The following is a 22,908-nucleotide window of genomic DNA, read 5'->3' on the forward strand; positions in this document are numbered from 1 at the left end:
TTGAAACGTGCACAGTTGAAAAATGTGCATCTGATATGTAAACAATGGATATTAATACGGAATAATATTTATTTCTGGCATCTGTCTCTCTCTTGCTCACCAGAGCTCTTACCCTGCCATAAAAATATTTTGTGTGGCATAAACACTGTGGCAAATTTTAAAGGTTGCAGAATGATTCAATGAACTGTTCCTAGAAATGTAGAATAAGTGAAGGCAGATAGAGACCATATGGCTTCTTTAATCTGCCTATCCATGCCACCTACTATCCCTTGCTCTCCCTTAGAGATTCAGAGTACTTGTCCCAAACTGTCTTGAATTCAGGTACACTTTTTGTCTTCACCAGGAGGCCATTTACCACTCTTGCCCTCTCATTCCAGAGTTTCTTTTCAATTGAAAGAGACTCACCTCGTGTATTTGTACCAGGTAGGTATTTAAACGTCTCTATCATATCTCTATCTCTCCCATCTTTCCTCCTCTCTCTGGAAGTTTGCTTCTCCATTCTCAATGGTTTTTTTTGTTGTTGTTGTTTATTTTTGTTCTGCCTTTTTTTCTTTCTTTTGGTTTCTTGAAACTCCTCTCTGTCTTTGTTTTATTGTTTCCAGTCACAACTTCTTTTCTTACTGTTTCATTTTACTTCTTTACGCTTCTTTATCCCTTTTTCTCTTCATTACAATGTTTTCATTCCATCACCAGTCACCTTACCATTCGCCTTTTCAGCTAAACTTTTTTCACTTCTCATCTTCTCTTTCTTTCTTTTTATCTCCATTGTTCTCTGCTTTATAGCCTTTTCCCATTACTCACTCCCCTGCAGTGTTTCACTTCTCTTTCCTGCTCTCCAGTCATCCTTCTCCTACCCTTTCTCTCTCTCTCTTTCCCTCCTTAGTAGTCTCTCACCATTAGCCCTAATCTTAAAACCTTCCCAGCTCTGTGTTCTCACTTACCCCTCTAGTCTTAGCCCTTCCCCCCCCTGCACATAGCACTGAAGTAAAAATGGCTGTCAATAAGAGCCCCAAATACATGTTTTCTGTAATCCAGGCCTTCAAACAGAAATATTATAATTTCCATAGATTCCACAACTGCCAGTCATGACAAAACAATATGTAAAGGAATGTTGAGCTCATTGTTATAGCCCTGTTATCTGTAGTACTTTTTATACTGACCAATTGGCTTCATTATTGATTATTGCACACCTCTGCAGATAGGGAGCCTGGAATCAATAGATGGCCTCACTGACTGCCACACTGCTTTCCCTTCTTGGTTATTACCTTCTGATTGTTATACCTAAGCGTTGGGGAAAGGTGAAGGATTCCCCTACTACATTAGTGGGTTCCCCTATCTAATATATATAAGAGTTGCCATACTGGGACACATCGAAGGTCCATCAAACCAGGTTACAAGTACCTGGCAAGATCTTAAATAGCTAAACAGATTTTATGCTGATTTTCCTAGGAATACACAGTGGATTCCCCCAAACCATCTCAATAATAGCTTATGGACTTTTGTTTTAGGAAATTATCCAAACCTTTTTAAAACCCTGCTAAGCTAACTGCTTTAACTACGTTCTCCGGCAATGAATTCCAGAGTTTAATTATACGTTGAGTGAAGAAATATTTTCTCAGGTTTGTTTTAAATCTACTACTTAGTAGCTTCATCGCATGCCCCCTAGTCCTAGTATTTTTGGAAAGAGTAAACAAGCGATTCACATCTACTCTTTCCACTCCATTCAGTATTTCATAGACCTCTGTCATATCTCCCCTGAGCCACCTCTTTTCCAAGCTGAAGAGCTCTAGCTGCTTTAGCCTTTCCTCATAGGAAAGTCTTTCCATCCCTTTTATCATTATCATCACCCTACTCTGTACCTTTTCTAATTCCGCTATATCTTTTTTGAGATACAATGAACAGAATTACACACAGTATTTGAGTTGTGGCCATACCATAGAGCAGGGGTAGGGAACTCCGGTCCTCGAGAGCCGAATTCCAGTCGGGTTTTCAGGATTTCCCCAATGAATATGAATGAGATCTATTTGCATGCATTGCTTTCAATGCATATTCATTGGGGAAATCCTGAAAACCCGACTGGAATATGGCTCTCGAGGACCGGAGTTCCCTACCCCTGCCATAGAGCAATACAAAAGCATTATAACATTTTCATCATTGTTTTCCTGATAATTTCTAACATTCCGTTTGCTTTCCCAGCTGCCGCTGCACATTGAGCTAAGGGTTTCAAAGTATCCTCAATGATGACACCTCAATTCTCATAGTGGCTTCTGATCAGCGCTCAGTCTGACAGTTTGCCAGCATGCCTCAGACACCTCAAGTGTTTGCACAGCAGAGGGCAGATCAGAGAGCGCCTCTCTGCTGGGCAGCGATGTGCCACTGAGCCCTGTGTCTCCCAACCCTCTGCCAGTGAGTTGGAAAGGGGTTGTTCCTTAACAGCAAGATCCAAACCAGCACTTAGTTTTAGCTGTAGAGGGAGAGCTCAAATTGTGGCATGTCAACAGAAGCCGAGGGAACTCTGCCAATGGCTGCAATGCAAACATCTTAACAAATTTTGTAATAACTTTACAAAGATTCTACTTGCCACGGGTCACTCTTCTCTAGGAGTCTCTACTCTTTGCATCTGTACTGCGGTAGAGTGGCAGAGCAGTGGTTAAAGGCACTCTCTTGTCGGAGGTGAACTCCTGCAGTCTCCTTTGAGACTGCAACTCTGAAGCAACACTCTCTTCTGGCAGTCCTACCCTTGCCTCCAGCTATATGTCACCTTTTCCGCAAAATCCTGGCAATTTTTAGTCAGTGTTTGGCTTACCATCACCTGCGTTATTTATTTATTTATTCATTCATTTCTTTAGCCTGTTCTCCCAAAAGAGCCCAGAACAGGTTAAAGGAATACATACATACTATAGATCAAAGACAAGACTGACAGCACATAGCTTGGTAGTGAGTACAGCAGATGTATGGTATAGGTCATGGACCACAAGATAAGTATGTATTTTGGCACTGAATATTCAAGTCATACTCATATTTTAGTTTTATTATGGATCTAAACATTTGGCATAGCCGGAGAGACTATTTGGGTCATTGAGGTTGGAGGAGTGTGTTGCGCAGTGGTTGGAGCTAAAGCCTCAGCACCCTGGGGTTGGGGGTTCAAACCCTACGCTGCTCCTTGTGACCCTGGGCAAGTCACTCAGTCCTCCATAGCCCCAGATACGCTAGATAGATTGTGAACCCACCGGGAGAGATAGGGAAAATACTTGAGTACCTGATTGTAAAACTGCTTAGATAATCTGGATAAGCGGTATTTAAAACCCTAGCAATTTGATGGCTCCAAAATTGAATTTCTGGGTATATGGTGGTGGCAAAAACATAGCAGGTTAAGTACAGTATTCAACATTTAATTGGTTATGGTGAACTGCATAGAAACATGAAGGCAGATAAAGGCCAAATGGCCCATCCAGTCTGCCCATCCGCAGCATCCACTATCTCCTCCTCTCCCTAGGAGATCCCATGTGCCCGTTCCACGCTTTCTTGAATTCAGACACACGGGGCTCCTTTTACAAAGCCGCGCTAGGGCCTCAACGCGTGGAATAGCGCACGCTAAGTTGCCCCGCACGCTAGCCGCTACCGCCTCCTTTTGGGCAGGCGGTAGATTTTCGGCTAGCGTACACTAATCCAGTGTGTGCGCTAAAACCGCTAGCGCATCTTCGTAAAAGGAGCCCTCAGTCTTTGTCTCCACTACCTCTGTGGAGACACTATTCCATGGATGTACCACCCTTTCTGTAAAAAAGTATTTCCTTAGATTACTTCTGAGCCTATCACTTCATCCTATGCCCTCTCATTCCAGAGTCTCCTTTCAAATGAAAGAGACTCACCTCTTGTGCATTTATTCCACGTAGGTATTTTCAACATCTCTATCGTCTTTTCTCTAAAGTATACATCTTGAGAACTTTAAAGGGTCCTATCAAGCTGCGGTAGGGGTTTAACGCGCGTAATACCGCTAGCCGCTAACGCCTGCATTGAGCAGGCGTTAGTTTTTTTTGCTGGCCCCGGGGGTTAGCGCGTGATCAAATGTCCGACACACTAACCCCGCTAGCGCGGCTTGATAAAAGGACCCCTAAGTCTGTCCCCACACGACTTAAGTCTGCATTTTTCTATTTTTCTAGTTATCTTGTTAACTGCTGAAAATTGGCACTTAATTAACTAAATACCAGCTTCTCTCCTGGAGCACCCTCAAAATAACTGGCTTTGGCTTGGGTGCTAACTGGGCATTTTCAACGGCGCTCTCCACGTAAGTGCTGTTGAAAATTCCCAGTTAGCCCCAGTCAGGCAATTTAAATGAATAGTCACTTTCAACCATTTTTTATCCGGTCATCGCTGTTCCCATTTGGCAAATTTACCACGTCGCATTTAACACATACTGTATCACTCTCAATTTTCTTCTATTTAAACGAGGCACACAAAAATCCACTTCAAATTGGGAACTACATCATAGATCTGTGCTATGAACCATTTTTGTTCATAGCTGACATCTGCTTTTTATTATGCATCTCACACTCAAAGTAATGTACTTTTTGTTTTACGTTTTTCTATTGTACATTTATTAGGTATTGTCTCTTTTATATAATTATATTTGACTTTATCATTTTGTATTGTGCTTTTTTTTTTAAGATTTACTCATGTTTTAATTTTTAAAAAATTTTTTGTTGACTGGTTTTGAAAAAATATTTACTTATTTATGTGTTTATATATGCCTCTCTGCACCTCTCTTCCTCCCGTCCCCCTCCCCCCCCACTGGCATAATAATAGCAGGTTCTGCGCATGCGCGGATGCCAACGTGATGATATCACAAATGCACGTGATGTCATTGCATCAACATCTGCGGATTTCCGGATGCCCTCCAGCCACGGCACTGAATTTAGTGTGCCATATCTTCAGAAAGTTTGCGGGACACCTGGTGTAAAGGGCATGCACTATTTATAGAATCATGAGGAATTTCAGCTTAACATTGAATTCTGATAAGACAAGGTTTTTCTTTGCATCACCACGTCGGGAACCTTCAGAGGCTTCTGTTATCGTAAAAAGTATACAATATTCGATTCACCCCTCTGTTAAAATATTAGGAGTAATTATTATTATTATTTTTTTTTAATCTTTATTCATTTTGAAGCCATAAATAAGTGCAACATATAATACAATCATATTACACTATAAAAGCACTTAAATTCAATTAAAATTGTAATCTATTATAAATAGATATATCACCCCCATACTCATATTCAAAGATAACACTCAGATTAAGGAATTAAAAATATTTTCCAACCCTGCCTCCCTCCCACCTGATCAAACTCTGAATATGCAAAACCAAGATAATTCAGCAATACGTAAAGGTTTCCAAATTTTATAAACTGCGCATCCTTAGAGCATACTTCAATTTCTCAGCTTTTAAGCTATTAGTCCAATCATTGGTATTGAGTCATCTTGACTACTGTAATATTGTCTACCTGGCTGGTGTTAAAAGAACACTATCTCCAAACTGCAAATTATACCGCAGCTAGACTCATGTTCGGATTGAATAAGTTCGATCATGTCACTCCCTTGTTTTGGGAACTGCATTGGCTACCACTTGAGGCACGTATTGTCTTTAAATTGGGTTGCATTTATTATAGAGCCCTGATGAGTCAAGCGCCATTGTACTCGATGGATTTATTTGCAACATCTACTCAAAAATTCTCTCGTAAAACACATGCCTTATTTGTCTATCCATCGGTGCAGGGTTGCAAGTTTAAAAGATATGAACGTATGCTTTTGTATCAGGCTGCCGTTTGGGATAAGGATTTCAAGCAATTGCTTACCATTTCATTTTCCTATCTAGAATTTAGGAAACACTTGAAAACCTATCTGTTTGCTAGGTTCTTAGGCAATTAATTCCACTCTCATTCTTATTCCCAATTTGTTTATTTTGTTAATTTTCTGTAAACTGCATAGAACTGTAAGGTTATGTAGTCTAGAAATTGATTTTATTTTATGTTATGTTATGTTATAGAATAATGTTTAACATCGTTCTTTTCCAGCATCCATTTCTGAGTCCTATGTGCGTAAATGTTTAGAATTCTAGCACATTTGCAGGCATGTGCTCCTTACATATGTATAGGCCAAAATGCTACCTCAGTATTATTATTATTATTTAAAATCTTTATTGATTTTCAAACTTTGACAGTGCAATACAATTAATTGAATATAAAATACTGCATAAAACGCACTATTAACTACACAAGTAATACATAAAAATCATTTTCTCCCATCCTCCTCCCAAATATTAATACAATAAGACATATGATGTGATTACAATATTATAATTAAGTAATTTAAATCCTCAAAATACATTTCCCTCTCCCCACCCACCTACCCTGGATGTGTAAGGAAATCTAAGAAAAGGAAAGATACATGACCCTTATTGCGAGGTAACAAATGTATTCAATGGGCTCCACACTTTATTAAATGAACTACTAAACCCCTTACATTCCACATTCATTCTCACACAGCTTGTATTTGCAAGGGAGGAGATTGGTGGACTTAGACAGGGCTTCCACAGGATACTATAAGTTACACATGTCCCTGCCACGTGTAGATCCTCTCACTTACACTAGCTCTATGGCTGGCATCAGTGCAATTAACTATACAGGTAGGTATGTCTATACCAGGTTACATTAGTATTCTGTAAAGGTACCTAGGCATCTAGGTTTCTTTACAGAATAGATCCTATTATGCACCCTCGGGGCACCTAACTGGCAACGCCCAGTTAAAAAACTGCCCCATAGTACCACTGATCACTTTTACTATCGCCCTGGCACTATCTGGAGGTGACAGGACAAAACCTAACTCTGTGGATAGTGGCTGTATATCACAACTATATACATTTATTCATTACTGCCACTTCTGTGACTAGCAGCACTGAAAAATATTGAAATGCTGCTGCTGGCTTTAACCCCCCCTCCCCCCCACACACACACTAACCATGGGGTTTAAATATTGAGCCAGCTATGTCTAGAACTCAGTCTTCATGAAGCTTCATCACACACATGCTCGAAGATGAGCAGACATATGCAAATACAGACACACACATGCTTGGACATGGCTACACAGGCACATACACACGTCTAATTTGCTTGCATGTTTCATGTCTTTAGCAAGAAGGAATGGTGTCAGATAACAGCATGGCACTAATGGGTCCTGAATTCCTTGCTTATGTGCTTAATTACCTTCGTTCTGTGGCTAAGTAGATCAATTATTAAAGCTTAAGCCCAGCTGCTCACTGTTCAAAGTAATAATTATGTTTTCATTAATATTTATTACACACCCTAGTTTTATCAGTGGGCAGGCCAAAGAATTTGGGAATGCTTTTCTTCTTTTTGTATGATGAACTAGGAAAGAAAAAGGCAAACTGAGGCCCTCTTTCACTAAATCAACACGTGCGATAACCGCTAACACTTCCATAGGATAACATGCACGCTAATATTTATCGCGCGCTAAAAAGCGTAGCGCACCTTAGTAAAAGAGGGGGGGGGGGGCGAGTCTTATAAGCCAGAAGTCTTTCAGGCTTTATAGTGCTGTCTTTCTTTAAGGAAACAGGAAGATAACATGCTTGAACCTGCATTCATGTACCCCTTGTGCAGGTCGTGGCAGCATCTACAGTAAGTAGGGGAAGGGGTGAATCAAGTGCTATTCTGTTAAACGCTAAGGGGCAATTGCAATTGTGGAGCATGCCACTTACATGCACAACTTACAGAATACTGTAAGTTAAATGCACCCTTGTCACATTTAGGTGGCTGTAGTTATACCAGAATAGAGAATGACACGGTGACAAAATTCATCACCGTTCCCGTCCCCGCGGATAACCGCGGGAAACCATCTTCATGTCATTCTTTAAGGAGAGAGGGAAGAATCAGAGTATGAATGGCCACAACAACTGACCCTCAAGCTTTGCTTTGAAGAATGCTGGTGTAGAAGGACTGAGGCTGAAATAGACACAAAAAAATGACATGGGATTATTTCCCGCGGTTATCTGCGGGGACGGGAACGGTGATGAATTTTGTCACCGTGTCATTCTCTAATAGACACTACAGAATGACAGTCTCTGGTATCCAGAGCAGATATTATGATGTCATAATGCCTCATTCCACCAGTGCCTAAGAGCCAATCACATCAGTGATGTCACAATGGCTTCATTATCCTTGGCTCACATAAGAATCAGAGTACGAATGGCCACAACCACTGACCCACAAGCTTTGCTTTGAAGAATGCTGGTGTAGAAGGACTGAGGCTGAAATAGACACTAGAAAATGACATGGGATTATTTCCCGCGGTTATCCACGGGGACGGGGACGGTGATGAATTTTGTCACCGTGTCATTCTCTATACCAGAACTATGGCTGGGTATAACCTCGGGCTTGTGTAATTGCACTGAGTAGTAAGAACCAGGTACATAAATAAATGTAGTGAATGTTGGGACCAAGGCTAGGACTGGAGTAATCCAGGAGGTCAAATAAGCAGTTCAAACTAGCGCATCCCATAAATAACTCAATTGACTCCAAATAAGTTGTTCTGACTGAATGATTTCCTTAAAGTATTTTAAAGTCACTTATAAAGACATATAACAATGCCCCAAAATGACAGAGGCAACAAAAAAGCTTGCAAAACAACAAAGTTATTTACAAAGTCTGCCCCTGTACCTTATTCAGATGATGAGCAGGAGGGATGCCCACTCCCTCCTACCAGCCAGGTCCACCTCTTCAAAATGAGACAAAAAAGGATGTGGAACTGACAGGTGGGCCATAGGTAGTAACATTTGGGCACCCACTTGGCTCAGCTGCTCCTGGATTATGCACCCAACACGTTCCCTGGATATCTGTAGCGTCTCGGCCATTGTTTTAGCTGACGTATGCCGATCTGCCAAAATCAGGTCATGGACATGATCAACAATTTCAGGAGTTGACGCCGTGTGAGGCCTCTCAGCCCTTGCTGCATCTTCGGTCTCAAAATCTCCATTCTGAAAGTTTGCACACCATTTCTTCACTGTGGAATATGACAGGCATTGTCACTTCAATGTTTGCATCTTACATCCATGGATTTCCTTTAGAGGTTTCTTCTGCAGGAATAGGAAGTTTGTGATGTCTTGGAGTTCCACACTTGAAAGTTCCATACGTTTCATTGACATGGTTCAATCAGTGATCTGAAACAATGTCAAAAACAGCATTACGATTCTTCAGATTGGCATTTTGCAAAATAAAATAACACTCTTTTCAGCTGCAGTGGCAAAATAATGCTCAGAATTTAGGAAGTTGGTTGGCCTGAGAACTTTTCAGCACCTCGTTCTCCTACATGGTCATTTTATAACCCAGGTATTCCGTGCTGCCACAAAGATGATGATGTTCTGTATTTTGCTCCATTCAAAATTTGTTTCTGTTTGTAAATTAGATATTCATGCTAGATGTCAGCAGCACATAGACGTCCCATTTCTTATGTAGTTTAAAACAGGTTATTTGTTGCAGATTCTGTTCTACGAGGGTCATTTCATAAATAATGCACACTATTTATTTATTTATTTATTTTTAATTTACATGTTTTATTTTTTATTTTTTTCAAGTATTTCTTTACAGTCCTTAAATATAGTTTCCCAACGTCCGGGAAGCTTCATTATTTCATCCAAGACACAGTTTTTGTTCAGTTGCCGAATGACTCGGGTACCGGCAGAAAAAAGTTCTTCCAGAGTTGCAAAACGATGTCCACGCATACCGTATTTTCGCGGATATAACGCGCACCATTGTAAAACGCGCACAGGGGTATAGCGCGCAGAAATCACGATGATATGTACAAAAACTTTTCTATACCGCGCTCAGGCATATAACGCGCATGCTGCCCGACTCTCCTCTGGCCACCCCGACTCTCCTTTCGCTCTCCCCGACTCTCCTCTGGCCACCCCGACTCTCCTTTCGCCCTCCCCGACTCTCATCTGGTTGCCCCGACTCACCCTGACTTTCGGTGCACTGCCCCGACTCTCCTCTGGTTGCCCCGACTCACCCTGACTTTCGGTGCACTGCCCCGACTCTCCTCTGGTTGCCCCGACTCACCGTTCACCCGCCCTGACTTTCGGTGCACTGCCCCGCCTCTCCGTGCCTGTCCCCCTTGAAGTCCTGTCCCCCCTTGAAGGTCTGCCTGTCCCCCCTTGAAGTCCTGTCCCCCTTGAAGGTCTGCCTGTCCCCCTTGAAGATCTGCCTGTCCCCCCTTGAAGTCCTGTCCCCATCCTGAAAGCCTGATGCCCCCCTCGACGTCCGATTCTTCTCCCCCCTCGGCAGGACCACTCGCACCCCCACCCCGAAGGACCGCCGACTCCCCGACAATATTGGGCCAGGAGGGAGCCCAAATCCTCCTGGCCACGGCGACCCCCTAACCCCACCCCGCACTACATTACGGGCAGGAGGGATCCCAGGCCCTCCTGCCCTCGACGCAAACCCCCTCCCCCCCAGCCGACCCGCGACCCCCCTGGCCGACCCCCACGACCCCCCCACCCCCCTTCCCCGTACCTTTGGAAGTTGGCCGGACAGACGGGAGCCAAACCCGCCTGTCCGGCAGGCAGCCAACGAAGGAATGAGGCCGGATTGGCCCATCCGTCCTAAAGCTCCGCCTACTGGTGGGGCCTAAGGCGCGTGGGCCAATCAGAATAGGCCCTGGAGCCTTAGGTCCCACCTGGGGGCGCGGCCTGAGACACATGTTTGGCCCATGTGCCTCAGGCCGCGCCCCCAGGTGGGACCTAAGGCTCCAGGGCCTATTCTGATTGGCCCACGCGCCTTAGGCCCCACCAGTAGGCGGAGCTTTAGGACGGATGGGCCAATCTGGCCTCATTCCTTCGTTGGCTGCCTGCCGGACAGGCGGGTTTGGCTCCCGTCTGTCCGGCCAACTTCCAAAGGTACGGGGAAGGGGTGTGGGGGTCGGCCAGGGGGGTCGCGGGTCGGCTGGGGGGGAGGGGGGTTTGCGTCGAGGGCAGGAGGGCATGGGATCCCTCCTGCCCGTAATGTAGTGCGGGGTGGGGTTAGGGGGTCGCCGTGGCCAGGAGGGTTTGGGCTCCCTTCTGGCCCAACTACACAAAGTATGGGGAAGGCGGGTGGGGGTGTCGTGGGGGTCGGCCAGGGGGGGCGCGGGTCGGCTGGGGGACGGGCGGGGGGTCTTGGGGGGGGGGGCGGTCGTTGGGGGGAGGGGGTTTGCGTCGAGGGCAGGAGGGCCTGGGATCCCTCCTGCCCGTAATGTAGTGCGGGGTGGGGTTGGGGGGTCGCCGTGGCCAGGAGGGTTTGGGCTCCCTCCTGGCCCGATATTGTTGGGGAGTCGGCGGTCCTTCGGGGTGAGGGTGCGAGTGGTCCTGCCGGGGGGGGGATGTATCGGACGTCGGGGAGTCGGCCGGGCAAGAGGGCTTGGGCTCCCTCTTGCTCCGATCGTGGATGCGGGTGCGGGTGGGAGCGCGTGCGAGCGGTCGTTCGGGGTGGGGGTGCGAGCGGTCCTGCTGGGGGGGTGAATCGGGCGTCGGGCGGGGTGGGAACTATGTTTAAAAATTTTTGTATACCGCGCTCAGGCATATAACGCGCGAGGGGTATGCGCGGTACGTAAAATCACGTATAACGCGCGCGTTATATCCGCGAAAATACGGTAGGTTATTTCAACTTTGGAAAAAAGTCAAAGTCTGGTGGTCTCATGTCTGGACTGTAGGGAGCATGAGGTAACATCTAACAGCCCTATTTGTGTAGTTTTTCAATGATGAGTGGAGAGCTCCATTTTCCCCATGGCCAAAAATTTTCAATGAGCCAAATCAGTCAAACAAATGATGATTTTTGCTTATGATCATGAAGGCATCATCATCACAGACAAAGTTCTATGTAGAAGAAGTGTCACAGCAGTGTATTATCGTGATTTTTTGCAAAAAATGCACAAAACCCGACCTCAGTTGCTCTTGGCTGAGCCTCTCATTCTTCACGACAACACTCGCCCACACATAGGGAATGTCATCATTGAAAAACTACCAGCACCCTTCATGACTAAGGTGACAATACATCCCGTTTTCAATGGGACAGTCCCATTATGGGACCGACCGTCCCGCTGTCCTTACCCACCGCTTCGGGACGCCAAAATGTCCCGTTTTCAGGGACAACATCCTCAAGCTATGCGTGGGGACAACAGACCGGCGATCGCTTCCCCTCCTGCGCTAAAGCCTGCCTCCCTCCTTCCCTCCCTAAAGCTCCAAAATGGTCAGGGGGGCCTGCCAGGTCCGAAATCACCCTCCCTATTATCAGGGCCGGCATTAGGGGATGGCAAGGGGGCACTGCGATCCAGGGAGCTCATTTAGCTGCCATCAGCCCTGCCTTTGGCTGCACCGGTAATGCTAAACTGCACGGTAAAACCAAAGAGAGAAGCCGCGGGACTTTCCCACTTGCCTGCATTGCTCGAAGTTCTGCCACTCATGATCCCGCCCCCTCTGAAGTGACTTCCTGTTTTTGAGGGGCGGATCAAGAGCGGCAGAACTTCGAGCAATGCAGGCAAGTGGGAAAGTCCTGCGGCTTCTCTCTTTGGTTTTACCGTGCAGTTTAGCATTACCGGTGCAGACAAAGGCAGGGCTGATGGCAGCTAAGAATCGCCTCCAGTCTCGCAGCAGCACTAGAACACTTGCCTCTAAATTAAGCTAAGGGTTGATTCCCTGTGGGTGAAGAGGGGAAGTACTGGTATGGGATGTGAGAAGATGGTGGGTTGGCTGGCTCAGGAAAGAGGAGAAAGCTGCTAAATCGGATAAGGAAGAAAAAAAGGAACACAGGAAGATGCTGGACATGAAGGTTGTAGGGTGAAGGAAAAAAAAACAGACATGAGGAGTAGGAAGGCAGGTGAGCGATGCTGGACACAAAAGGAGAGAGAAGGAAAAGGGAGAGGAAGGAGAGAGAAGGAAAAGGGAGAGGAATGAGAGATGCCAAGTCCATGGGAGGGAGGGAAAGGAAAGGAGATACCAGACCATGGAGGGGGAGGGATAGATGCCAGAGCATGGGGGGAGAGAGAGGAAACAAATGCCAGACCAGAGGGAAAGGAGGGAGATAGATGCCAGGGCATGGGGGAGGGGAGTGAAGGAGATAGAGACGTCAGCCCATGGGGTGGAGTGGGAAGGAAAGGAGAAGAGAGAGATTCCAGAGCATAGGGAGACAGAAAAATGGAGAGGGGGGGGAAGCTGAAATGAATCATGTACAAAGGAGACAGTTTATGGAAGGAGCATAGAAAGAGGGAAGATACCATATGGAAGAGAGAGAGGGCAGGCACTGGATGGAAAGGGCAGAGAGGGCAGAGAATGGAAGGGGCGAGACAGAGAGTGAACAGTAGATGGAAGGGGTAGAGAAAGGGGGAGACAGACACTGAATGGAAGGGTGGAAGAGATAAGGGACAGACGCTGAATGGAAGTGTGGGGGAGAGGAGAAACAGACACTGAATGGAAGTGTGGGGGAGAGGGGGGCAGACTGAATGGAAGTGGGTAGAGGGGGAGCAGACACTGGAGGAAGTGGGGAGGAGAAAGAAAAAAGGGCACATGCTGGATTGAGGGAAGAGGATAGAGTTGGATACTGGAAGGGGTGAGGGAAAGAGGTGGCAAGCTATAGGTAGACACAATGAAAGAGGGAAATTGAGGACTGAATAGTAAGAAATAATTTAGACATAGGCAGAAAATAAATTGAGAAGGAAGAACAGGAGGAAGGAAGCAGAGAGAGAGATGCCTGAGCAGGGGGGAAGGGGAGGAAGAAGATACCAGATCTGAGAAGAGAAAAGTAGGAGAGAGATAAGCTAAAATCTGCTGGGAGGGAAGGAGGGAGGGAAGAAAGTGAGAAAGAGGCAGAGAAAGTGTGTGTGTGTGGGGGGGGGGGGGGGTTGTAAGCAGATTAGAAAGACTAGAGAGAGAAAGGCATGAACCACAGGGGAAAGACAGGAAGCAGATGCAGGACTATGGGAAGTTCAGACAGAGGGGAGAGACCCTGGGGAAGAACTGGGAGATTTAAGATCATAACAGAGGAGGGAGAGAGAGTGAGACCTGGAACAAAGGTACAAATGAAAACTGACACTGGATCTGAGGAGGGTAAGAGGGAAGAGAGAAACCTGGACCCAAAGGGGATGGGGCTGGATTGTGAAAGAAATGTTGGATGCAAAAGAAAGAAAGATTGGATGCACAGTCAGAAGAAAGTGCAACCAGAGACTCATGAAATCACCAGACAACAAAGGTAGGAAATATGATTTTATTTTAAATTTAGTGATCAAAATGTGTCCGTTTTGAGAATTTATATCTGCTATCTCTATTTTGCACTATATTTGTCTGTTTTTCTATAGTTACTGAGGTGACATTGCATATTTTAAATTCATCTGCCTTGACATCTTTGAAAAAAAATCCGAAACTCGTAAATGATAATTAACATTTTCTCTGCGTAATGTACTTTGTGTTTTTTTTTAAATTTTATATTTACCACTATGAATTAATAAGATATTGTGTGTACATGAAAAATGAATGGAAGAAATTGGGGGCGGGGCTAGGGCGGGATTGGGGCAGGTCTAGGGTGGGATTGGGGGCGGGTCTGAATATTAATAGATGTCCCGTTTTGATGAAAAAAATAAATGGTCACGTTATTCATGACAGACACACTACACAGAATACTTGAAACAGTAGCAACATGGATGAAAGAGCACAAACTGAAACTGAATCCTGACAAAACAAAATTCATCCTCCTCGAAAATAACAAAACCCCCAACCATAACAAACCTAGTAATAAACTCAATCACATACCCAATTTAACCCACTCTAAAACTTCTAGGAATGCTGATAGACAGAGGCTGTACCATGCAGTCACAAATCAACAAAACAATACAGAAATCATTTGCAGTCATGAGAAACCTAAGGCAAGTTTGAAAATTCTTAGACAGAAAACAGTTCCAGCTCTTAGTCCAGTCCCTAGTCCTGGGTCTTCTAAACTACTGCAACATCCTCTATCTCACCTGCCCCGCAACCATGATAAAACAACTACAAACAAAACACAGCTCTAAGGCTTATCTACTCACTGAGGAAACACGACCACATCACAGCGGCTTACCTCGATTCACACTGGCTCCCAATACAAGCAATAATACTATTCAAATTCTACTGTCTACTATTTAAGACCATAAATGGAGATTGCCAGCCTACTTAAACAACCGACTAATCCAAATTACCACAACCAGACATAGGAGAACCCACACTCCATTCAAGCACCCTCCAATCAGAAACGTCAAACGAAAAAAAATGTACAATGGCCTCCTGGCCACTCAAGCAGCAAAACTAGACTACCAATTTTCCAATTTATTGATCATGACCCCAGACTACAAAATCTTCAGAAAAGAAATTAAAACCCTGCTATTCAAGAAATCCTTAAAGACAAATTAACACAGCAAGAATCATCTGAATCCCCAATAGCAACCCGCTCCACTCCATAATACCACGGGAAATGTCCAGATAACTCTTTATGTATTCCTAAATATCCAAATAACTCCTTATGTAATCTGCCTTGAACCGCAAGGTAATGGCGGAATAGAAATCACTAATGTAATATAATGTAATCTCTGGAAGAGCTTTTTTCTGCCGGTACCCGAGCCATTCGGCAACTGAACTAAAACAGTGTCTTGGATGGAATAATGAAGCTTCCTGGACATTGGGACTTGGTAATTGCAAAGCAGGGAGACTATATTGAAGGATTGTAAAGAAATACTTGGAAAAAAACCATGTAAATAATTTAAAAAAATAAAAATAAAATAGTGTGCATTATTTATGAAATGACCCTCGTAAAATACATAAGAAATGAATATCCATAGGTGATGTACTGACATGGACACCATACTGTGACAGGGAAGCTCCTGTCCTGGTTAAAAAGACTGCTAGCCCAGTCAAAAGTACAGCCATTAAGCCTGCAATCCCTAAGATAAAGCCTGTACACCCTGCTAAAAGCACTAGTTTAGTACAGCAAGAAGGAAGGGAGAAAAGGCAGGTGATGTCACAGCCAGGAATTCAGGCAGGGAGGGCACAGAAAACACAGTCTATCCCCTATTACTCCTTTCCCAGAGCTAAGGAGAAACAGAGAGTCAACACAGAAGGGGGTGGAGTTTGCTACAGTCGCGTAAGCCTCAAGCAGGAGGAAGTCAGGTGAATAAATTACCCTCAGCTGACTCTAACAAGGAAGGCAGGCACACGAGGGAGGAGCAGAGCAGAAAATTTCCCTGATCCACAAACCAGGAGTTTTGTTCCAGGGCAGGAATATTCCCTTCAGAGAAACATAGAAGATGACGGCAGATAAGGGCCATAGCCCATCAGGTCTAACCACTCTACTGACCCACCCCCAAGTCTACTATCCTAGGGATCCCACTCCTGGTGACAGGTTCCCTTGGCTTAACCCTCTAAGGGATCCCACATGGGCATCCCATTTGCTCTTAAATTCTTGCACGCTGTTTGCCTTGAGAGGTAGGGCTAGAGCAGGGGTGCCCACACTTTTTGGGCTTGCGAGCTACTTTTTAAATGACCAAGTCAAAATGATCTACCAACAATAAAATTAAAAAAAAACACAAAGCACACTGTATGCATAGAAAATGTTAATCATCATTCCTATTCCAGGGTTTTTCAAAGAGGTCAAAGCAGATGACTCTAAGCACTATCACCTCAGTAACAACCATACAAAAATAGACAAATATACCCCCTCCCTTTTTACTAAACCACGATAGCAGTTTTTAGCGCAGGGAGCTGCGCTGAATGTCCAGCGCTGCTCTCGACACTCATAGGCTCCCTGCGCTAAAAACCTCTATTGCGGTTTAGTAAAAGGGGACCTTAGTGTAAAATATAGACAGCAGATATAAATTCAGACACATTTTGATCACTAAATTTAAAATAAAATCATTTTCCCTACCTTGTCTGGTGATTTCATGAGTCTCTGGTTGCACTTTCTTCTTCTGACTGTGCATACAATCTTTCTTCCCTTTTAGCCTGTATGCTTCTTCTCCTCCAGACCTCATTCCTTCCCCCCAACTTTTCCTTCCTCTTCCCTGCCCTTTCTTTCTCCCTGCCCTCCCCCAAGCCACTGCCACTGCCATTACCATCGGGGACCAGGACCCAAACACCACCAATAACAGGCCCCAAGCTCTCCCTGCTTCGGCCAACCAGCATTCCTCTCCCCGACGTCAATTCTGCCGTCGGGAAGAGGAAGGCTGATCAACCTATTGGGGGAAATGCTGCCGGGTCCTGCCTTCGCGGAAACAGAAAGTAGGCAGGACCCGGCAGGAACAAGAACAAATGCTTCACTAACCTGTCTCCCGCATTAGCCCATAGCAAACGCTTGCTTCAGGGCTCTCAACATGTGCGTGCAGGCTTCCCTTCTCCACCCCCCCCCTCCCCGGACATAACTTCCGGTTTCGGAGGGAAGAGAAGAGAAGCCTGCACGCACACGTTAGAGCCCGGAGCATAAGTTCGCTAGGGACTGAAATCTCCAAGCCGGTTTTTTGGGGGTTTTTTTTAATGTTCAGCAGCGGCAGATGACAGCTGGGCGGACCGCCCAGCTAAAAGGCCCTAGGGAGAACATTGGAGAGGAAGGCTGATCGGCCCGTAGATCAGGACGGCAACACGAGTGCGATCGACTCGAGTTGCCTTCCTGAGCTACTGGTCGATCGCGATCGACGCGTTGGGCACCCCTGGGCTAGAGGATAGCTCCAGCCAGGAGGAATTCTCCTTTGAATCTGTCCTAAACACCCAGGAAAGGGGATGGGAGGTGGAAAGTGAAACAGGAGACCTAATGGACTATAGCCCCAGTGATACAGATGAGGAAGATACAGTGTGACTGACCCAGGGGAATGTGTGCTAGAGCAGTGTTCTTCAACCTTTTTGCACCTATGGACCGGCAGAAATAAAAGACCGGCAGTTGAAGAACGCTGGGCTAAGTCGTGGGCAAGACCCTGCCCATCTCTACCCAATCTCCACTCCAGACCCCGCCCCATAATAGTACTAATTGTAACACTATTTTTTCCATTCATTTTTCACAGATACACAATATAATCTTATTAACAGCACATAATGGTTAACCACAAAATTAAACTACACAAAGCACACTGACAGCAGATGTAAATTCTCAAAATTGACATAATTCAATCACAAAATTCAAAAATAAAATAATTCCCCCTACCTTTGTTGTCTCCCTCCCTCTATGCTATGCCTTACCTTCTGGCCTGCTCCCGCCTGGCCATTTTATGCCACCCCCGGTGTTATCTTCAGGCTGGCTCCTTCTTTCTCACTGATGTGGTGCACACAGCTGCGGGCAGTGGCTCCTTGCGCATCCTGCACCTCATCTGGAAGCCTTCTCACCGGGGTTGCCCACTCACCTGGGGGCCTGGCCCGGCCACAATATTCTCAGTTGAACATCTTTTCTAAATTATCTCTCTACACATAGCAGAAAGCTAGGATGTTTCTCCTAGTAGCTGCCATACAAAAAAAATTTGATATTTCAACTGCATTGTTAGATGGTCAGCCACAAGTGGTAACCTGGTAGGCTGTGGAGAGAGTGGTCAATTTTGGGGGTCTCTCTTCAGTACCTGTCTCCATCTAGACACAGACCATTGTTCCTCTATCCTAACAAACATCAAACAGCTATCACATGTGGGCTGCGTATGTGCAAATTTGTGGCTAAAGTCTTGCAGAAGCATCCAGTTTTTTCTTGTCATCACCTGCTTGTCACCAAGGGATTTGGAGGATGCAATATCTGAGGTTTAGTTGGTGGTAGTGTTGAATATTCTGCACATTCTGATTTCTTTGTGAGACTTGTGCAAAGGCTACCTCAAACTCAGTGGTACGCATGGTTGCAGGTTTTGTACTGGAGTAACTTTCTTGTAGGTGGGTTGTCAAACTATCCAGGGCCAGTGTTAAAAATGCCAGGGCTCTGGGGGCTCATGACAGTTGCACTGTTTGTACTCCTGTAACCCCCAGTCCTGGTCCTTTCTGCTGATGTGGTTTGACCCATAGTTGAGGCATGGTTGACAAAATTGTGTCCACACAGTGGCAAATCCATGCCACATGAGATTCCATGGTGCATGGTGAGATTCCATGAGATCCCAGTTTATTGTGTTGCCACAAAGAAGCAATGCATGAGTCTTAGTGGTGGAGAGACTGTGTGTTGACAAGGAAGATGTAAGTACTGCTAGGTACTACTACTATTAATTATTTCTATAGCGCTACCAGACACACGCAGCGCTGCACAGAGTCACAAAGAGTAAGAAAACAGTCCCTGCTCAAAAGAGCGTACAATCTAAACAGGCAAGACAGACAAACAGGAAGTCATGGATACAGTTAAGGCAGAGGTCTCAAAGTCCCTCCTTGAGGGCTGCAATCCAGTCAGGTTTTCAGGATTTCCCCAATGAATATGCATGAGTTCTATGTGCATGCACTGCTTTCGATGCATATTCATTGGGGAAATCCTGAAAACCCAACTGGATTCCGGCCTTCGAGGAGGGACTTTGAGATCCCTGAGTTAAGGGGAACAGTTAATCAGTGGGCTTGGTTGGAGGGCAGAGGAGTAGGGTGAAGGATTGAAAGCTATATCAAAAAGGTGGGTTTTCAGTCTGCTTTTAAACAAGGGAAGGGGCTTGACGGACAAACTCGGGTTAATATATTCCAGGCATAGGGGGCAGCTAGATGAAAGGAGCGAAGTCTGGAATTGGCAGTGGAGGAAAAGGGTACAGCTAAGAGTGACTTATCTGAGGAACGGAGTTCTCTGGGAGGTGTATAAGGAGAGAGAAGCGAGGAGGGACAGTAGAATGAACACACTTGTAGGTCAGCAATAAGATCTTGAACTGTATGCGATGGCAGATAGGAAGCCAGTGAAGTGACTTAAGGAGAGGAGTGACATGAGCGTAGTGAGGCTGGTAAAAGATGAGTCGCACAGTAGAGTTTTGCACAGATTGCAAGAGGGAGAGGCGACACTGAGGGATGCCAGTTACTAGTAGATTACAGTAATCTAAGCATGAGGTTACAAGAGCTTGGACAAGGGTCCGGGTAGTGTGTTCAGAGAGGAAGGGGCAAATTTTGGTGATATTGAAGAGATAGAAGCGACAGGTCTTAGCAGTTTGTTGGATATACGTAGAAAATGAGAGGTCAGAATCTAAGATGACTCAAAGGTTGTGAGCAGAGGAGACGGGAACAATGACAGTATTATTTACAGAGATTGAGAAAGGAGGAGGAGGAACAGAGGGTTTATGAGGAAAGAGGAGCAGTTCAGTCTTGGACATATTTAGTATCAGCTCTACTACTCCACTAGACACTCACCCTATGGTTGTTGCCATCAACACAGATGCTGTTTATAGCATGTGTAAATGTTCCATAAAGTGCTGCATCCTTCCCTTATTCCTGCAGAACTGGGGATTTGGTGTACGTTTGTAGTGCTTATCAAAGGTGTCAAGCATTTGAGTTTATATACTCAAAACTGTGCTTGGTTCTTGGTTGTAAACCAAAGCAGAGCTACTGCAGAAGGACCTGAGGTACATTTCTACTTCAGAAAGAGGGATCATGAAGCTCACCCTCACCCCACACAAATGAAAAGGAAAATGGTAATTAGAGAATCCTCTGTTCTTTAACTTTTCTTATTTTACATGGTATAACCCTAAGCTACATGAAGGAATTAGTCAGTTTAACACCCCCCCCCCTAATTCAGTCTTAAATTGAAGAGAATTTATGATTTTAAATTATCCAAATTGCAGGAAAATAATATACAAGTCAGTTTACTCTGTTTGGTTTTCTTATCAATCTACCAAGTGGTGGAAACTGATACCTGTAAAATTTAGGACCAGGAAAATCATATCTTGTTTTGTAAGCAACTAAAAACTTTTTTTGTTTAAGAAGTTTATGTTAAATTAATAGTTGATTAAATAAGTTACCTTCATCAAATACAATTATTAGAAGATGAATTTCTTTCAGTTTCTAGGGTTGTATTAGTTACCTTTCTAAGTTTTGACCGTGTCTTTAGGTCCATACTGAAGTTGTATTAGCTATTCTTTTCTGATATTTTGACACTAATTGTAAACCGCATTGAACTCGAGGTCAAATGTAAAGTAATCCACTTACAGTAGCATCATATCAAATGTGTCCCCCATTTCAAATATGTCTGCCCTTGATTAATTTGGGCTTTGTATGGAGTCTTTCTTGAGTGCAAGTGTACAGCCTAGAGGCTGGCCGAATATCAGCTTTGGCACCAAAATCAGCCCAAAATCAATTTTTGGCCTGTAGTTCAGGAGAGCTCCTCCTCCTCCACATCCCCAATGAACAGGAGCAGCCTCCCTTGATCCCACCCCCAGATAAGAATAGGTCTGTCCAGTGCTTACCACCCACTCACCTGTAACTCCTTCTTCCCAGGTGGCCTAGTGATGTAGGCCTGGGAGAGGCTACTCCTATCCGAGGGAAGGGAGGAGGCAGAGTTTGGTTTAGGGGTCATCATGCTTGGTTTGGTTACAGTTGAAACCGGTTGATGAATTTTGGCCACAGATTTGATTTCAGCTGAAACCAAGAAAAAGCAGGATTGGTAAACTCTCTAAGGTTACTTGCAGTAAATGTACCCAAATTACATCTGTGGACACAAGTTTTACCTTTTTATTTATTTCCCTTTTTTTCTTTTGAGAAATCAGGCCTACAAATTATTGAATGCAGTATAATAAAATCAAGAATGACCGAGTCTGTCCCTGATGAAGTGAGTGATTTGCTAAGCTCAGTCAAAGCACAATTTGGAATCATAAATGAATACCTGCAGATGAAAGAGAAAATGTATTTTTGATTTTTGCAAAAGCAATTTGCATCAGCCTTACTTTTAAGCGGCATATTTCTTAACCGAAAAAAAAGTACAACTCAATGGGGCTGGTTGAATTCAGAACAAATGGAAAGGATGCTATCTTAAGAGCACTGACTCAGTGAGATATTTGGCAGTGATTTTCCTTTAGGGCGTTCTCTTAAGTTCATTTCAAACAATTAAAAGGGCTCTTGTAGTTCAGCAGAGAGGAAATGTTGATTAAATATGAGTAAAATATGGGACTGATCATCTTTGATACTTTCACTGAAGTTCAGTTGCAGGGCAGGGGAACCTTCCGGAAAGGCTTTAGTATATGGCTAGAAAAAAGTATTTTCTTGCTGATTTCCATAGGGAAAATTAAAACAAAACAACGCTTAAAATTCAGATAAAAGGTCTGTAGTTTAGTTATTTAGATATTTGTTAGTTCTTAAAGAAATAAACTAGAATTCTAAGGGGAAACCGTGACCAAAATACATACGGGCATATTGCTAAAGTTGAGTGTGTGTCTATTAGTGAAGTTTGGAAATGTAACTTAAGTTTTTATCTGTGGTGATTGAGAAGCAAAGAAGAACATATTTTTAAACAGTCCATTCATATATGTATATGCTTTGCAGAGCCTTTGACATTCCAGGTGCTAAATGGTAAAAAATCATTCATTGCCCTGCAATTTCACCAATGCATCTTTTTATATTCCTTGTCTATACTTACATGATAAAGATGCGTAGAAGAAAATAAAAAAAATTATGAATGATTTTGTGAGAAATCCTTAGCAATTCCAGTTTTGTTCAACATTTATGTATCCTCATTAGGATTTTAATGTTAACTATTCCATTCACACCTCAGTTGGCTCATTGAATTCCTGCCTCACTCACATGTCTAGGGCCACGATTCACTAAAGTCAGCAATCGTCGCTAAACCTGTTTTCACATAGAATCATAGAAACATAGAAATAGACGGCAGATAAGGGCCAAGGCCCATCTAGTCTGCCCACCCTAATGTCCCTCCCCTACCTTCGCCCTGT

At 44.4% G+C, this 22,908-nt stretch overlaps 1 protein-coding gene across 7 annotated transcripts in view; it reads left to right on the top strand.

The window, feature by feature from the left end:
- The window catches only part of PIP5K1B (phosphatidylinositol-4-phosphate 5-kinase type 1 beta), a 257,847-nt gene that overhangs the window by 228,165 nt on the left and 6,774 nt on the right, over window positions 1–22,908 (top strand). The window lies entirely within an intron of this gene.

This window comes from Geotrypetes seraphini, chromosome 1 (assembly GCF_902459505.1).
Source record: "Geotrypetes seraphini chromosome 1, aGeoSer1.1, whole genome shotgun sequence".
Lineage (NCBI taxonomy): Eukaryota > Metazoa > Chordata > Amphibia > Gymnophiona > Dermophiidae > Geotrypetes > Geotrypetes seraphini.